Here is a 13,551-nt window from a genome sequence, read left to right as displayed (position 1 = left end):
CAGACCATTCCTGTCTCCCCCACTGCTCCCCTCAGCAGTATATTTCAGTAGATTTGCCTGTTATGTCTCTCTCAACCCTCCACTCCTCTGGCCTACACTCCAGCTCATATGTGCATAAATAAATAAAAATAAAATCTAAAAAAACAAAATTTGGTTGGGCTCATTAGAGGCTGTTAGGATATTAAACATGATTTTTAGGAACAAAGGAGCAATCAGAAGTTCCAAGTTTTATGTCTAGAGGAAATAAGTATCATTTTGATAATCAAGCAGCTCCTATGGTGGGCTGTCATTCTCAGGAATAAAACTTCTTCCAAATTCAGAGATATCAAGTACTCTCCTTGGGAAAATTGCATGGAATTCTTTAACCTTTTGTTATACTATATTCTGCCACAGAGTGTGTTAAAAGAACATTATCCCCAAGAAATCAAAGTTGCTTAAAATTGTAGCAAATAGAGCACATCCGACTTCTTGGGGGATGTGGAGGTGGAGGTTAGTAGTTGTCAGAAGCATCCCACAGTTTTCCATGAAATGGCCTAAAGGATTTAAAGCAGTGGTTCTTGCACTTTGGGGATTTAAACAACACTTTAAAAATGCTAGATTTTTTTTTTTGCTGCACACTTGAAAATATTAAAACTAAGCAATTAAATATTACAGTCCAATCACACATATCACAATATCTTACAATCACCCTACCCACAGGCTACTAGTCCCTTCTTCATCCACTAGCACTCTGCTTACTCTACTTACTGCCTTGATTGTACTCAAAACCACTTAGGCAAGCTTCTGGAGGGTTCCAGTAAACATGAAGTTTTATGTTTTTCTTAGTTCCTGCACTATTTAGTTCTAAGAAACTATATACAGCTCTGTGCTTCTAGCCTACTCGGTCAAGCTAATGTCTGTGTGCACACAATTTTGCAATGGGTGAGGTCGATGAAGACCCCAATTACCTTCCATGCTGGAATTTTCCACTGTTCACTATGTCATGACATCATATAATCCTGAAAAGGCTCCTTCATGTTCAAGTGTTTAAGGAATCCACATAGAACATATTTAACTTCAAGTTACCAACGAGCTTGGGAAGTGAATTTGTCTTGTGCCAGGCTGAGGATCTGCTGTCTTTCTTCTCCGTGTAGTAAACACCAGAAGCAGTCTGTTCTTATTTTCACAACAAAGTCTAAATTGATTCAACACTTGGGTCAAAATTCGACAGCTCAGTGTGCAGTTTTGCTAAATGCTGGTTAAGTACCCATTGCATTAAAATACTCCAGGTCATTTTTACAATGAGTATATTAGAAATAACTAAGCTGGAAATGCCCTAAGCCCACCTTAGGCTCTCCTGCACAGCCCTCATTTTACGAGCCCAATTCTTTCATTCTTACAGTTTCTCCTCTTTTTTTTTTTTTTTTTTTTTTTTTTTTTTTTTTTATTTTTTTTTTTTTTTAAATAGAGGCATGTTTATTTATTAATTATATTTGTTTGTTTGTTTTGTTTATACATGCACTGGGTACAGTCAGAAGCGCGGGAGGGTGAGAGAATTCACCAGAGCCACAGTGGGGAGCAGAGCAGGCAGAAGGACTGAAGTACACTGCTGAGGGGAGCAGCGGGCGGCAGGAGAGGTCTGCGCACCATGTGGGATCCTCCTCCGGTGGCCGGGGAACAGCCGGGGATCGAACCGGCGCCGCAGAGGCCGCGGGCAGCTTCGCAACCCAGCGCTCAACCGCTGCACCACCGGGGAGGCCCCAGTTTCTCCTCTTTACTCACCGGAAATGAATAAGACATGTCTGCTTTCAGACAAATCCACAGCACAAGTTATAAGTGCTGTTTGTTACACTTCCCCTAGCCCACCCCTGTCTCCCTAAAAATCTTTCTCTTGCTCTTTTCCTCCACTTTTTCCTTTTTACCCACATGAAACTTGTAAGAGTAGGGGATATAATTTTAGGCTAACAGGGTGTGTCTCCACTATGCCAAGGATAGAATGAATTTTCATGGGACTCTATCTCTCTTCTTAGGGCTTAGATATACTCCATTAGAAGGACTGCCAAGGTAATGGAGAGCTGAGTAATTAAATACAAATGTCATCTTCCTTACCAGAATACAGTAAGGGTGATCTGAGGAGACAAATGAATGAAGAAAGTCCAGTGCTATGCTGTCCAAAGACTAGGTCAAGAAAATTTTCCTGGGTATCTATTCTAGAACACTTAAGATTGAGGAAAGAACCACAGAGATATATGACACCAAATAATTATAGGCAGTATTATTGTCACAGAAAATTGCCTCTTAAAGTCTGCTAATACATTGTACAAACCAAAATCTCTTATTTGTACTTTAAGTTCCTTTTTAAATCTTCATTTGTTAAAAAATTTGGGACCGGTAATTAGTTTTGACAAATTTACATCCTTACTGCAACTCTGGAAGTGAAAACCTCTGCCAAAAAAAATTATTCCTGCTCTTTAGTGGACAAAAGGGCACAATGGACCATGGTGAAGGACTGGGGTGCTTTGGTGGTGGTGTGGTGCGGGGACATAGACCAAAGAGGTAAGAACTGATACCTCTAATCATATGTGGTATGACGTGTATACCAATATTATATGAAGAAAAAAATAATACAATAAAAAAAATTCCCTTCCAGGGCCTCCCTGCTGGCGCGAGGGTTTAAGATGCAACCTATGAAGCTATCTGCAGCCACTGCAGCACTATTTTGATCCCCGGCCTGGGAGCTACCCACATGGCATAGCAGACCTCTCCTGGCTCACCCGCTGCTTCCCTCAGTAATCTATTTCAGTCATTCCGCCTGTTCTGTCCCTCTGTCTCTGGTGAATCCTCTCATCCCATACCTCTGGCCCATACCCAAGTTCCTGTATGCATAAATAACAAATATTTTTAAAAATCCCTTCCAGTTTTCAAATTCCCGAATTTCACTCCCTTCAGTGCAATACATTGTTTGTCATTCATTCTTGTAAAAACAAGGTTAATGATATTATTACTGCTCATCCCACTGAAGACCAAACAGATCTTGGTCTCAAGACGTTGGTTCTAGTCCAGATAATTTTACAACTAAATCATATCATTAACTCCCATGCTTTACTTTGCTGGTCTAAAATATGTGAGAAATGGGCCATTTAATTTTTTGAGGGAACATTTGAAAAAAGGAGTAAAATAATTGCAGTGTTCTGGCAGGGTGAGTATTTAATTTCAGCGACTACATTTCAGAACTAGGTCACTTTTACCTAATTTATCTATTCCAGTATTAAATTATGTAGGCTTAATGAGACCAGAATTGGCCTGCTTCCAAGAATGGCCAGAGCCTGAGAAGTTAATCAATGAACTTGGCTAATGATGAAACTAGTAACAGTATGGATTGTAACCACAGATCCACTTTCCTTATGTAGGTATGTATTTAAAATTGTGCAGTAAAGAACTGTGTCTCCTTTGTCAATTGCAAGTCTTGGCACAAGGGTCTCACCCCAATGTCTGACCTCTTTTAAACTTCTAATTTTTATCTTCCCCTCCTGTATATGAATTTATGTTCAAGAACCATTAAGCACATTATATATTCTTACTTATTTCATGCTTCCTATCATTTGCTTATAGCTTTCCTTCTGTCTCAAATGTCCTTTTCCTGAAAATTCATCTGGAAAATTTTTACTCAACTTGGTTCTCAGATCAGAAGTCACTTTCTCTGTGAAGTTTTCTTGGAAATATTTCCTGTGTCCACGAGGGTAGAGACAGTATTATATTTAACTTTAAATGGACAACATCCAGCGAATGTTGGTAAAAGCAAGTGCTTGAGGTATGAATGAATGGAAATTGACCATCATAAATCTCTGCCTATTTTTCTTAATGTGCTTGTTGAAATGAAGGTAGCAATCCATTGAACAAACCACATTTCTTTATTCAGAATTCCATATTAGTAAAGGGAAAATTTTAAGACCCATCTGTCTTTGGGTTATTCAAGGAAAAAACAAACATACATCTGAACAATTCTTGACAACCAAAGAATGCTTTGTTTAAAGAATTCAAAATGAGAAAAATGGTTCTTTTTAACAAGTAATTCATTTGGATTTTTTTTTTTTTGATGTTTCAGGTAATTTTTTTTTGATGTTTTTTTTTGATGTTTCAGGTAATTTTCTAGAAAAATTCTAAATGATTAGAGTTAATTTTAAAAAAGGCTCTTGGTGTCATTACTTACTATAGAACTCTTGTCAGAATTGAACCTATTTGAAGGAGAATCCTTAGTGAAAAACTTTAAAGAGCAAGAAAATATGAAGATTTTCTGACATGAATAAAAGACACCATTTGACTAAGAAGATTTGCTGGGCCTCCCCTGGTGGCGCAGCGGTTGAGCGCTGGGTTGCGAAGCTGCCCGCAACCTCTGCAGCACCAGTTCGATCCCCGGCAGCCAGGCGAGGGTCCAACATGGCGTGTATACCTCTCCTGTCACCTGCTGCTCCCCTCAGCAGTGTACTTCGTCAGTCTGCCTGTTCTGCTCTCCGCTCTGCTCTGGTGAATTCTCTCACTCTCCCGCGTTTCTGACTGTACCCAGTGCTTGCATAAATAAATAAACAAATCTTAAAAAAAAAAAAAAAAGATTTGCTAAAGCAATGCATAGTCTCCTGATACAGTGAACTCTTGGTTAAGTAAGCAGAGAATACTAGACCTTCAGTCAAAAATCAGTATTTTCAGGGCCTCCCCGGTGGCGCAGCGGTTGAGCGCTGGGTTGCGAAGCTGCCCGCGGCCTCTGCGGCGCCGGTTCGATCCCCGGCTGCTCCCCGGCCACTGGAGGAGGGTCCCACATGGCGTGCAGACCTCTCCTGCTGCCCGCTGCCCCCCTCAGCAGTGTACTTCGGTCCTTCTGCCTGCTCTGCTCCCCGCTCTGGCTCTGGTGAATTCTCTCACCCTCCCGTGCTTCTGACTGTACCCAGTGCATGTATAAACAAAACAAACAAACAAACCAGCAAACAAAAAAAAATAAATAAAGCATGCCTCTATAAAAAAAAAAAAAAAAAATCAGTATTTTCAGCACTTACTTTGAAGAGACAGAGCCAAACATAAGAAAAAATGAATTTTTATAAAGTTTTTATATAACTAGATTTTCTTAGATGTGGCCTGAGGTTAACACATATTGTTCAGATGTATTACTGTCTTTTATTCATTCAACAAATATTTGCTGAGCATCTACAATATATCAAATACAGTTCTAGGCACTGGGATCACAGAAGTAAGAAATTATGCCTTTGCGGAGTTTCAATTCCTTTCATGGGAGACATATAACAAATTATTAAGTAAAATAGAGTCATGCTGTGCTGTGAAACAACTCACTAGATAATTGTTCAGGATTCTTTCATGTACTTCTGAGTTTACTTTAATTGGAAACTTAGGAGTACAGAGATTTGTAGAAGTTCTTGGCTCCTGCAGTATTTTATTTCTTTAAGTATTAATTGGTCTGAATTTTCTACTTAAATTGTCTCCTCCTTAACCAAAATTGGAACATATCCAGGGAAGGATTATGTTTCTTTTATCTTTATAACCTCAGGGTTTAGAATATGTGTCTCTCTTCTAGAAATCTCCTCCTTTGATCTCTGAGAAGTGATTCCTCTTATGTATTGATTTCAACCTGTGTCACCTCTTAAATTTTTCTGTAACCACTTTTCCTTTGCCCAAACCTAAAGTAAGGTAGTTGTCAGAGTTCTTCTTTTTGGATTTTCTCTCTTTCAATGATCTCATTATCCCCATAGCTTTAATTCCCATCCACATGACAGTAGCTTCCCAAACAAGAGTTTCTAGCCCTCCTATCCAGGCTGACTTATGGTCACCATGACTTAGCTGTCCTTCAAAGCTCTTCTAGTTCACATATTTATTTATTTTTAAAGATTTATTTATTTATGGATACAAGAACTGGGGTACAGGCCAGAGGTGTGGGGGTGAGAGGATTCACCAGAGACAGAGTGGGGAACAGAACAGGCAGATTGATTGAAATACACTGCTGAGGGGAGTAGCAGGCGAGACAGGAGAGTTCTGCAGCACCATGTGGGTTAGCTCCCTGGCTGGGGATTGAACTCGTGGTGCAGTGGCTGTGGATAACTTCGTAGGTTGCGTCTTAACCTCTTGCACCACCAGAGAGGCCCTAATTCACTTATTTAAGGCAGAATTTTAACTTTATTCCCTCAGCCTGCTCTATGCCTAATACTTCCAACCTCAGTGGATATATCATGAGTAACCCAAGGCACAAACCCATGCTTTTATTTTGAAATAAACGTCCTCCCTATTCACAATTATATCTCACTACCACCTTTGAGTCCTTTACCCACCTCTTTTAAGCCCTACTGCCACCACATTAGTTCAGCATCATATAATATCTAAATTATTACCATAGCCTCATTTGATAACAAATCTAGATGCTAGGGAACAAAACTAGACAAAATTTCTGTAGTCACTTCTTTGTAGAGAGAATGACTTGCCTAAATCCATATCTGATCGTATTTTTCCCTACATAAAACCCTTCAATTTGTTCTCAAGAAAACCCCAAATTTTCTAAGTATGAAGTACAGAAAAGACCCTTCATAATATGAAGTATTTTCCTTTCCCTAGACTTATCTCTGTCTCTAATCCCAAATGCTATGCTATATGAACGACTGGTATTTTCTGTAATGCAGCATCTTTTTTTCCTTACCTCCAGGTGGGTGCAATTCTATCTGTCCAGAGAAAAAACTCCTAACTGACTGCAGACAGATACAAACCAAGTTTCTGTTATTCCTAGTCACAAGAGTGGATTACATGTAAGACATGGACCATGATGGGGAAATGGGTGAGGCTTAAGCTTAGGTTAGGATAATATTAAGAAAAGAAGAAAATAACTTGTGCTCACCACACTTCAGGGCTTATTTACTTCTCTATAAATGTATTGTGTTTTTTTGGATATCAAATGGTTTCTTTGCTTCAATTTTTGACATGTATGAAATGATTGCAAAAGTAGTCATTTGCCTTCACTTCCCAGTCACTTCTTATAGAACAAACAAATAAACAAACAAACAAACAAAAAAAAAAAAACCAGAGCATCTTGACATCCCTGCGAAATTTACTACCTTTCTAGATATTACCACTAGGAGATGGCCTTGTGTTAGTGGAGAGAAAACTGGGCATGATTATAGGAAATTTTGGTTATAGGTAAAAATCAGCTAGGTGACTTTTGGCAAGACATTTCAGGTATGTGGATCTAAGATCATAGGGATCAATTGTTCCAGTGCTGTTATTAGCTGACTTTTGGGTCACTCGTTTTAGTTGTTTCTTCATTAACAAATATTAAACGTCTTACTAATTGAAGACTTCAAAAACATCCAAACTATGTGAACCTCTATTTTAAAAATTTTAAATGGCTTTTCATTGAAATCCAGTTGGCATATAATCCAGTGTACAGAGCCCCATGTCTGAACATAAGGTGGTCCGTAATGAATTCTGAAACACATGCTGTGAACCCTCACTGCAACCTCCCAGGGAAGCGACTCCTAGAGATGAGAGGGATCATCCTCATTTCCCATCTCCCTGCTGACAGGCTGAAATGGGAAAGGCTGACGAGGCCATGCCATCTGGAGAGTCAACTGGTGCTTTTACAAGTTACCTGGCAAACAGGAATGGAGAGCCATACCAGGTGCAAAAACTCACATATCTCAAGGGCCCACCATTATATACTGGAATTAGCTGCCCAATTACCCCAGTTACAACAAGTTGTCACCAAGGGTGACAGTGACCCTAGAAGCAACTTAGTGAGCCATTATCCATATTACTGTCACAACCAAGTGAATGCAGACATGTTTGACCTAACCCTCAGATGGACATTTGCTGACTTGCAACCGAATCTGCTGAGTTGGTTCATATATTTATGAATGTGGTGATTAATGACAACATGTCTTTCTCCGAACAGCTCTCAGTCAACATTACCTAATGTTAATAGACCTCTGAAGGACAAGTATCTAAACCATTAATTGTGCCTACTCTTTACTCCTTGGTAATACCAGAGAATGATTTTTAGAATACAGTATTCTCAATTAAAAATTGCTATTGGCATAATTTAAGGTGGCATTCGTCAATTACTAAATCATCAGATATTAACTGATTTCTTAAAATATGCAATATTTGTTCCCTGTTTGGAGTACTTAACTATTTATCTTTTATTACATTCTATGTTATCTGGCCTCCTAAACTACTCAGAAAATACCTAATAGTTATGATATATGAATTGCTGTGACAGATTGAAGCTTAGTTCTAAAAATAATTATAAGAAAATATTTAATAATAATAAAAAATAATAAAAATTGATAATATTAATGTCAGAGAAAAACAAAACCCCAAGGTATCTGTTGCAAGATGGACAAATGATATTTGATAATTAGTATATGGACTGATTATGTGTGACCACGTCTATCAAAAAATCCAAATCATAATAAGCTCTGTAATAATGATTCTATTTAAAGAAACTTAATGAGTCTCCATAATGAAACACATCCCAGGAAAGTAGGTTCTCAAAGAGAATTATTTACTCTTTTAATTTAGTGGAGTGCCATTGAATGTCCTTATAAAAATAGTCTGTTCATAATAACAATGAAAGCAGTATTTATTGATCACTCAGTATGTACCAGGCACTGAGCTAAATATCTTGTGTGATAATCATGTCTATACTTCACGGTAGCATCTGTGGGTAGATGTATTTTCATTTCCATGTTACAGAGGAGGAACTGAGGCTCAGCGAGTTTAAGGAACTTACTTGCTCAAGATGGACAATGACAGCTTGCAGTGTCGGGACAGGTGTAGTTCTGTGTCTAGAGTGAAAACTCTAAAGTGCTTAAACTACTCTGGAAACCTGAATGAGGTGCCTAATGGAATGTAGAGACAACCTATTCAGTCACTCCTCAGATGGAAGATAAATAAAGGAAGAAAGGAAGATAAATAAAGGAAGAATGGACAGCCTACTTTGCCACTCTCCTCTGGATCTCATGGCTATCAGTTACTTTCTAACAAGTTATTACTTTTTTTTACATATACATGCCATAGAAAGAGCAGAGTTAAAAAAGGAATTTTTTTTTACAAATTAACTACTGTAATCTTGAATTTATTATTACATTTATAAAATATAAACTCTTGCTTCAACAAGCCTTTCACAAGGGAAAATTAAAAACTAGAGATGGAGGTAGCTGCTCTTTGGGTAAGCCACCAAACAGAACACCAGACTTATTTTTCTTATTTAGCATGTCAGTTAGTGCACTGACTAAAGGAGATAAACTGAAAATTGGATTGCCTTTTCCTCTATCCCCGAAGCATTGTGAATTTTAAAATATTCTGGATAAGAATCAGTGACACTCTTTAGAAACCACTTTCACATCTTGGGGAAAGCTACTCATCTGCCAGGATTTTTAAGTTGTTTATCATTTAAATTCCCTGAATTTGGAATTAGATATAAACATTTTCTTATCTTTCATTTTGAAGTTGTTTGTAAATATGTGATACTTTCATATTACTGCTTTGGGTTACTTTTGAAAAGACTCTTAATTTCAGGACCTAATCAGAGACAACTCAAAAGGCAATGTGATGTGTAGTGGGTAAAAATGAAGCATAGACTCTAAAGCCAGACAGACATATGCTTGAATCTCAGTTCTACCATAGATGCTGTGTAATGCTGGGTGAGTTGATTTCCTTTGCTAAGTCTCATTTTTTTTTTTAATATATAAAATAGAAATGAAAATATCCGAATCATTCAGCTGTTAGGGGATCTAAAATGAGACTATATATATATATATATATATATACACACACACACACATACACACATTCTAGTATATATACATTCTATAATACATATATTCTAGTCATTTGAAACATAACATTTCTCATTCCAATCTGTATCTTATAGTTGAAGCTGTTGAGGCCAGAAAATGACAACCTGAAAACCATAGATAATTAAGTTTATGGATGTCAATCACATTTTTTTTCAGTAACTTATACATCAGAGGATTTATGAGTTAAGTTTTAAATGTAGATATTTTAATTCACTTTCCATTGCTTACTAGTTTTCTAGGACAAAGCAACTTCTGGTCAACCAGGTTTATACAATCCTGCATAGTCCAGGTAGTAGGAAGTCAGAATGATTCATTTACTTTATGATCATTCTTTAATAATGAACCCCCAATAACAAGTCAGGTCTCTCAACAGTTGGTGTTTGTGAACATCTAGTTGGGCATGTTTTTCCTGTTTTAGTAATGATTCAAATGGAACGAGTGGCTAGCATTTAGATACCATATGATTAGATTTTCCTTTAATAAGTGTGCCCTTAGGAACTAGCATTGGTACCAGAGTCAAGTACTGATGCCAGAAAAGGAGACGAAAGTTGGTGAATATCTTTATAAGATCAGGAAACTGGAGTCAGGTGAAATTAAGTGACTGACTTCCTCCTGCTCACACAGTAAGTGACAGCGCTGGAAACCAGGTAAATACCTGCTTCACATGATTTTGAAATGAATCATGTGTCTCCCCACTAGAAACAAACCACCTTAGAACAAGGGACTGTGTTTTAATCATTTTGAAGTGCAAACACTTAGTACAGACTCAGTAAAGTTTCTGTAAATATCTATTGTTTGATCTCATGAATATACAGAGTAATAAACATATTTCACAAAAGACATTTTTCTAAGAATCAATAACATTTCTCTTGCATTATCTTATTTCATGAGATATGACTTCTGGATTTTGTAAAAACCCCCCAAATTTATAAGCTGAAAGTGACTATCATTCAGAATTGCTACCCATGGAGATGATTGTTCACTTATCCTATCTATGGTAGGATGACTCAAAATCTTTTTATGGCTCCTCTATTGAAATTGCCTTCAGAGAATATTCACAAGGCACATAAGAAAAATCAATTTCATTACTGTTCCACTTGGATTTTGACTCCAAACAGTACTCATTTGCTTTACTCAACCGCCTTATTTACTAAATTTGGCTCTGAAAGAGTTTATATTGTTTAAAAAAAAACAATTCACCTTCAAAGGACAAAGATTTACCCCTCTCCCACTAAAACTATTCTTACAATTGCTTCAGCATCACTTGAAATGATGAATAAATTCCCAAGGTGACTAATCTGAAGGTAGCAGCAGACACTGGAAATGCCTTAATTTTGGCACATTCGTTTGAACAAAAAACAAGCTGCATAACTAAATATTTTATGTTCCCCTAATCCCTGGGCAATTGGCATCATCTGGTTAACAAATAAAGAAATTAAGCTCCAGGAAATGTGAGTGTTATAGATCTTTTGTGCAATGGCTGCTGTAGGCCAGTGGTTTTCAACCTGGAGGCATTTTTCACACCCACCCCCCAGGGCTTACCCAAGGTGGGGAGGTATTTGCTAATGTCTGGAGACATTTTTTGATTGTCATGATTGGAGAAAAGTTGCTATTGAAACCTAATAAGGCCGGAGAAGCTTCTGAAGATTCTACAAAGCACAGAACAGCTCCTCACAGCACAGCATTAGGCTGTCCAAAACAGCCTAATGAGAAATGCTGAGAAACCCACTTCCCATGACTGTACAACTTTCACTCACATCAGTGTTAATCTCCCTGGATCCTCATGCTTCCATAAACAAATGTAAGTAGGTGTATTTTTCTAGGGTTGTTAGGGGGAAAGTATGTCCCCCTGTAACCAAGGGACAAAAGAGTCCATTTTTTTCATGCTATTTTGCTACTTGAAAATCTCCCTTTGCCTCAGGCCCCTTTACCAAAGGGTCCTAAATCATGACAGAGGTTGCCTGGAGATGCATTTGGCATCTTAAAAGTCTAATTGGCAGGAAAATTAAAGCAACTTAAAATGTGTGTGCTCTTTAGGGAGATGTGCTATTCCCACCCTGTATTATTAGATCTCAGAGACAGCTGGGGCAAGAACAGCTGGGACTTCCTGCACTCTCATTTTGCCAAGTTGCTACAGAATTGTCCCTGCTCGCAGCAAAACTGAGGAGGAGAGGAAAAAACAGCACAAAGGCCAACCACACTTGTCAAAAGGTTGCTTCTCAGCTGCCTTCCAGGAGTCCCAAAGCTGGCTCCCTAGTTGTCAAGCTGATTCAATAAGTTGAAGGAATATACTTTTTGATATACACTTTTGATAATAATGGAGTATTTCTTGGCACATGCACTATGTAGGACAGATGTCAAGCTTAAGAGCATATTTTTCAATCTCAATTTTTAAAGTTTTTTTAAAAAACAATTTTTAAAATATGTAACAAGTAACTATCAATTTTTCTCATGCACTTGTTGAATTTTGTGGTCAAACAAGATCTCATTCACCTAGTGGTTTTGCTTTACTCTCTGCTCTCATAAACAGCTGTCACTAACACCAGTAAGCACAGGAGCATTAGATGTCTATGGCTGGATCTTTCAAACCTCCACAGATTCTCAATTTCTGGTCTGGTCTGCACATTGTTGTCTGGAAATGTTCCTTAAACCAAGCACAATTTTCTACCTTAGAAAAAATGTGTTTTTTCATTTTTAAGGGTCAATGATTAGACAACCACAAAAACATCACGTTTTAGTAGAGTAAAACAGACTTGCTCCAGATACTGGAGCAAAACATTAACATTCTGAGGAAAGGTAAAGGACAGGAAAGGTGTGTGTTGCTGTCTTGAGATATTGAAGAAGTCACTCCTTTCATCTTTTCTTCTTTTGAACTCTCATAGCATATACAAACTACAGGATGAAATCTAATCACAAATTTGGACACCCAATCTTGCATCACTGTAGGGTAAAGTAAAAAGTATCAGGCTTTTCTGCCCTCCCGCCATTAGGATAGATGACGGAACCTTGTGGTCCTGAATGCATGCCTGATGGCGGGCACCTGGAGTAGGGTGTGGGCCTAGGTAGATGGGATTCACCTGGGCTGAGACTGGGCTTTTAAGGGCGGCATCACGGAGATGCCAGCAGGAGCAGAGAAGCCGAGAGAGAAGCAGAGCCATGAGAAGAGCAGAGAGAACGTGAGAGAAGGCCGGAGAGGCCCGAGTGAAGGCTTGCTGGGGGCTGGGAGGCCTGCTAGCCTCCCGGACCCCAGCCCCTCTGTCTGCCGTGTACCTGGTAAATCCCAATAAAAGCCTGCAAAAAACCACTGAGGACTCCGATTCCTCCTTTACCCGGTCTGCTGGATCCAAAAACCTGCTCATTGGCCTGTCCTGCCTTTACAATCATCCTCTAAATGTGTCTCTTATGTAAATCTCACATTCCAAGATTAGCCTGAAGCCCAAGGACAGGGGGCAAAGTTTGAAGACACCACACCATGCCTCCTCTGTCCCCACCCCAAGACCTCAGTGTGGTCATGATATGCTCTTGTGGACTGAGCAGCTGTCTCACTTGATAAATGGTTGGACTGTTGTGCTTGGACCCTGAAAATAACTACTTTGGTGCACTTTGAAAAGGAAAAAAATCAAAATTTTTTTTAGGTCAAAGAGTAAATTACAACCTAGTAATCGAGTGGGTTATATTTCTTCTCTCTCAACATAACTATGTTCTTGCCTACATTTTTAGGAAG

The 13,551-nt window shown here is 38.5% G+C and overlaps 1 protein-coding gene across 1 annotated transcript in view; it reads right to left on the bottom strand.

Moving 5' to 3' along the window:
• Positions 1-13,551, bottom strand: part of PLCXD3 (phosphatidylinositol specific phospholipase C X domain containing 3) — a 136,524-nt gene that overhangs the window by 25,866 nt on the left and 97,107 nt on the right. The window lies entirely within an intron of this gene.

The sequence above is a fragment of the Talpa occidentalis genome, unplaced genomic scaffold, assembly GCF_014898055.3.
Source record: "Talpa occidentalis isolate TD23 unplaced genomic scaffold, MPIMG_talOcc4v2.1 talOcc4.6, whole genome shotgun sequence".
Lineage (NCBI taxonomy): Eukaryota > Metazoa > Chordata > Mammalia > Eulipotyphla > Talpidae > Talpa > Talpa occidentalis.
This window is presented reverse-complemented; position numbering and strand designations above follow the sequence as displayed.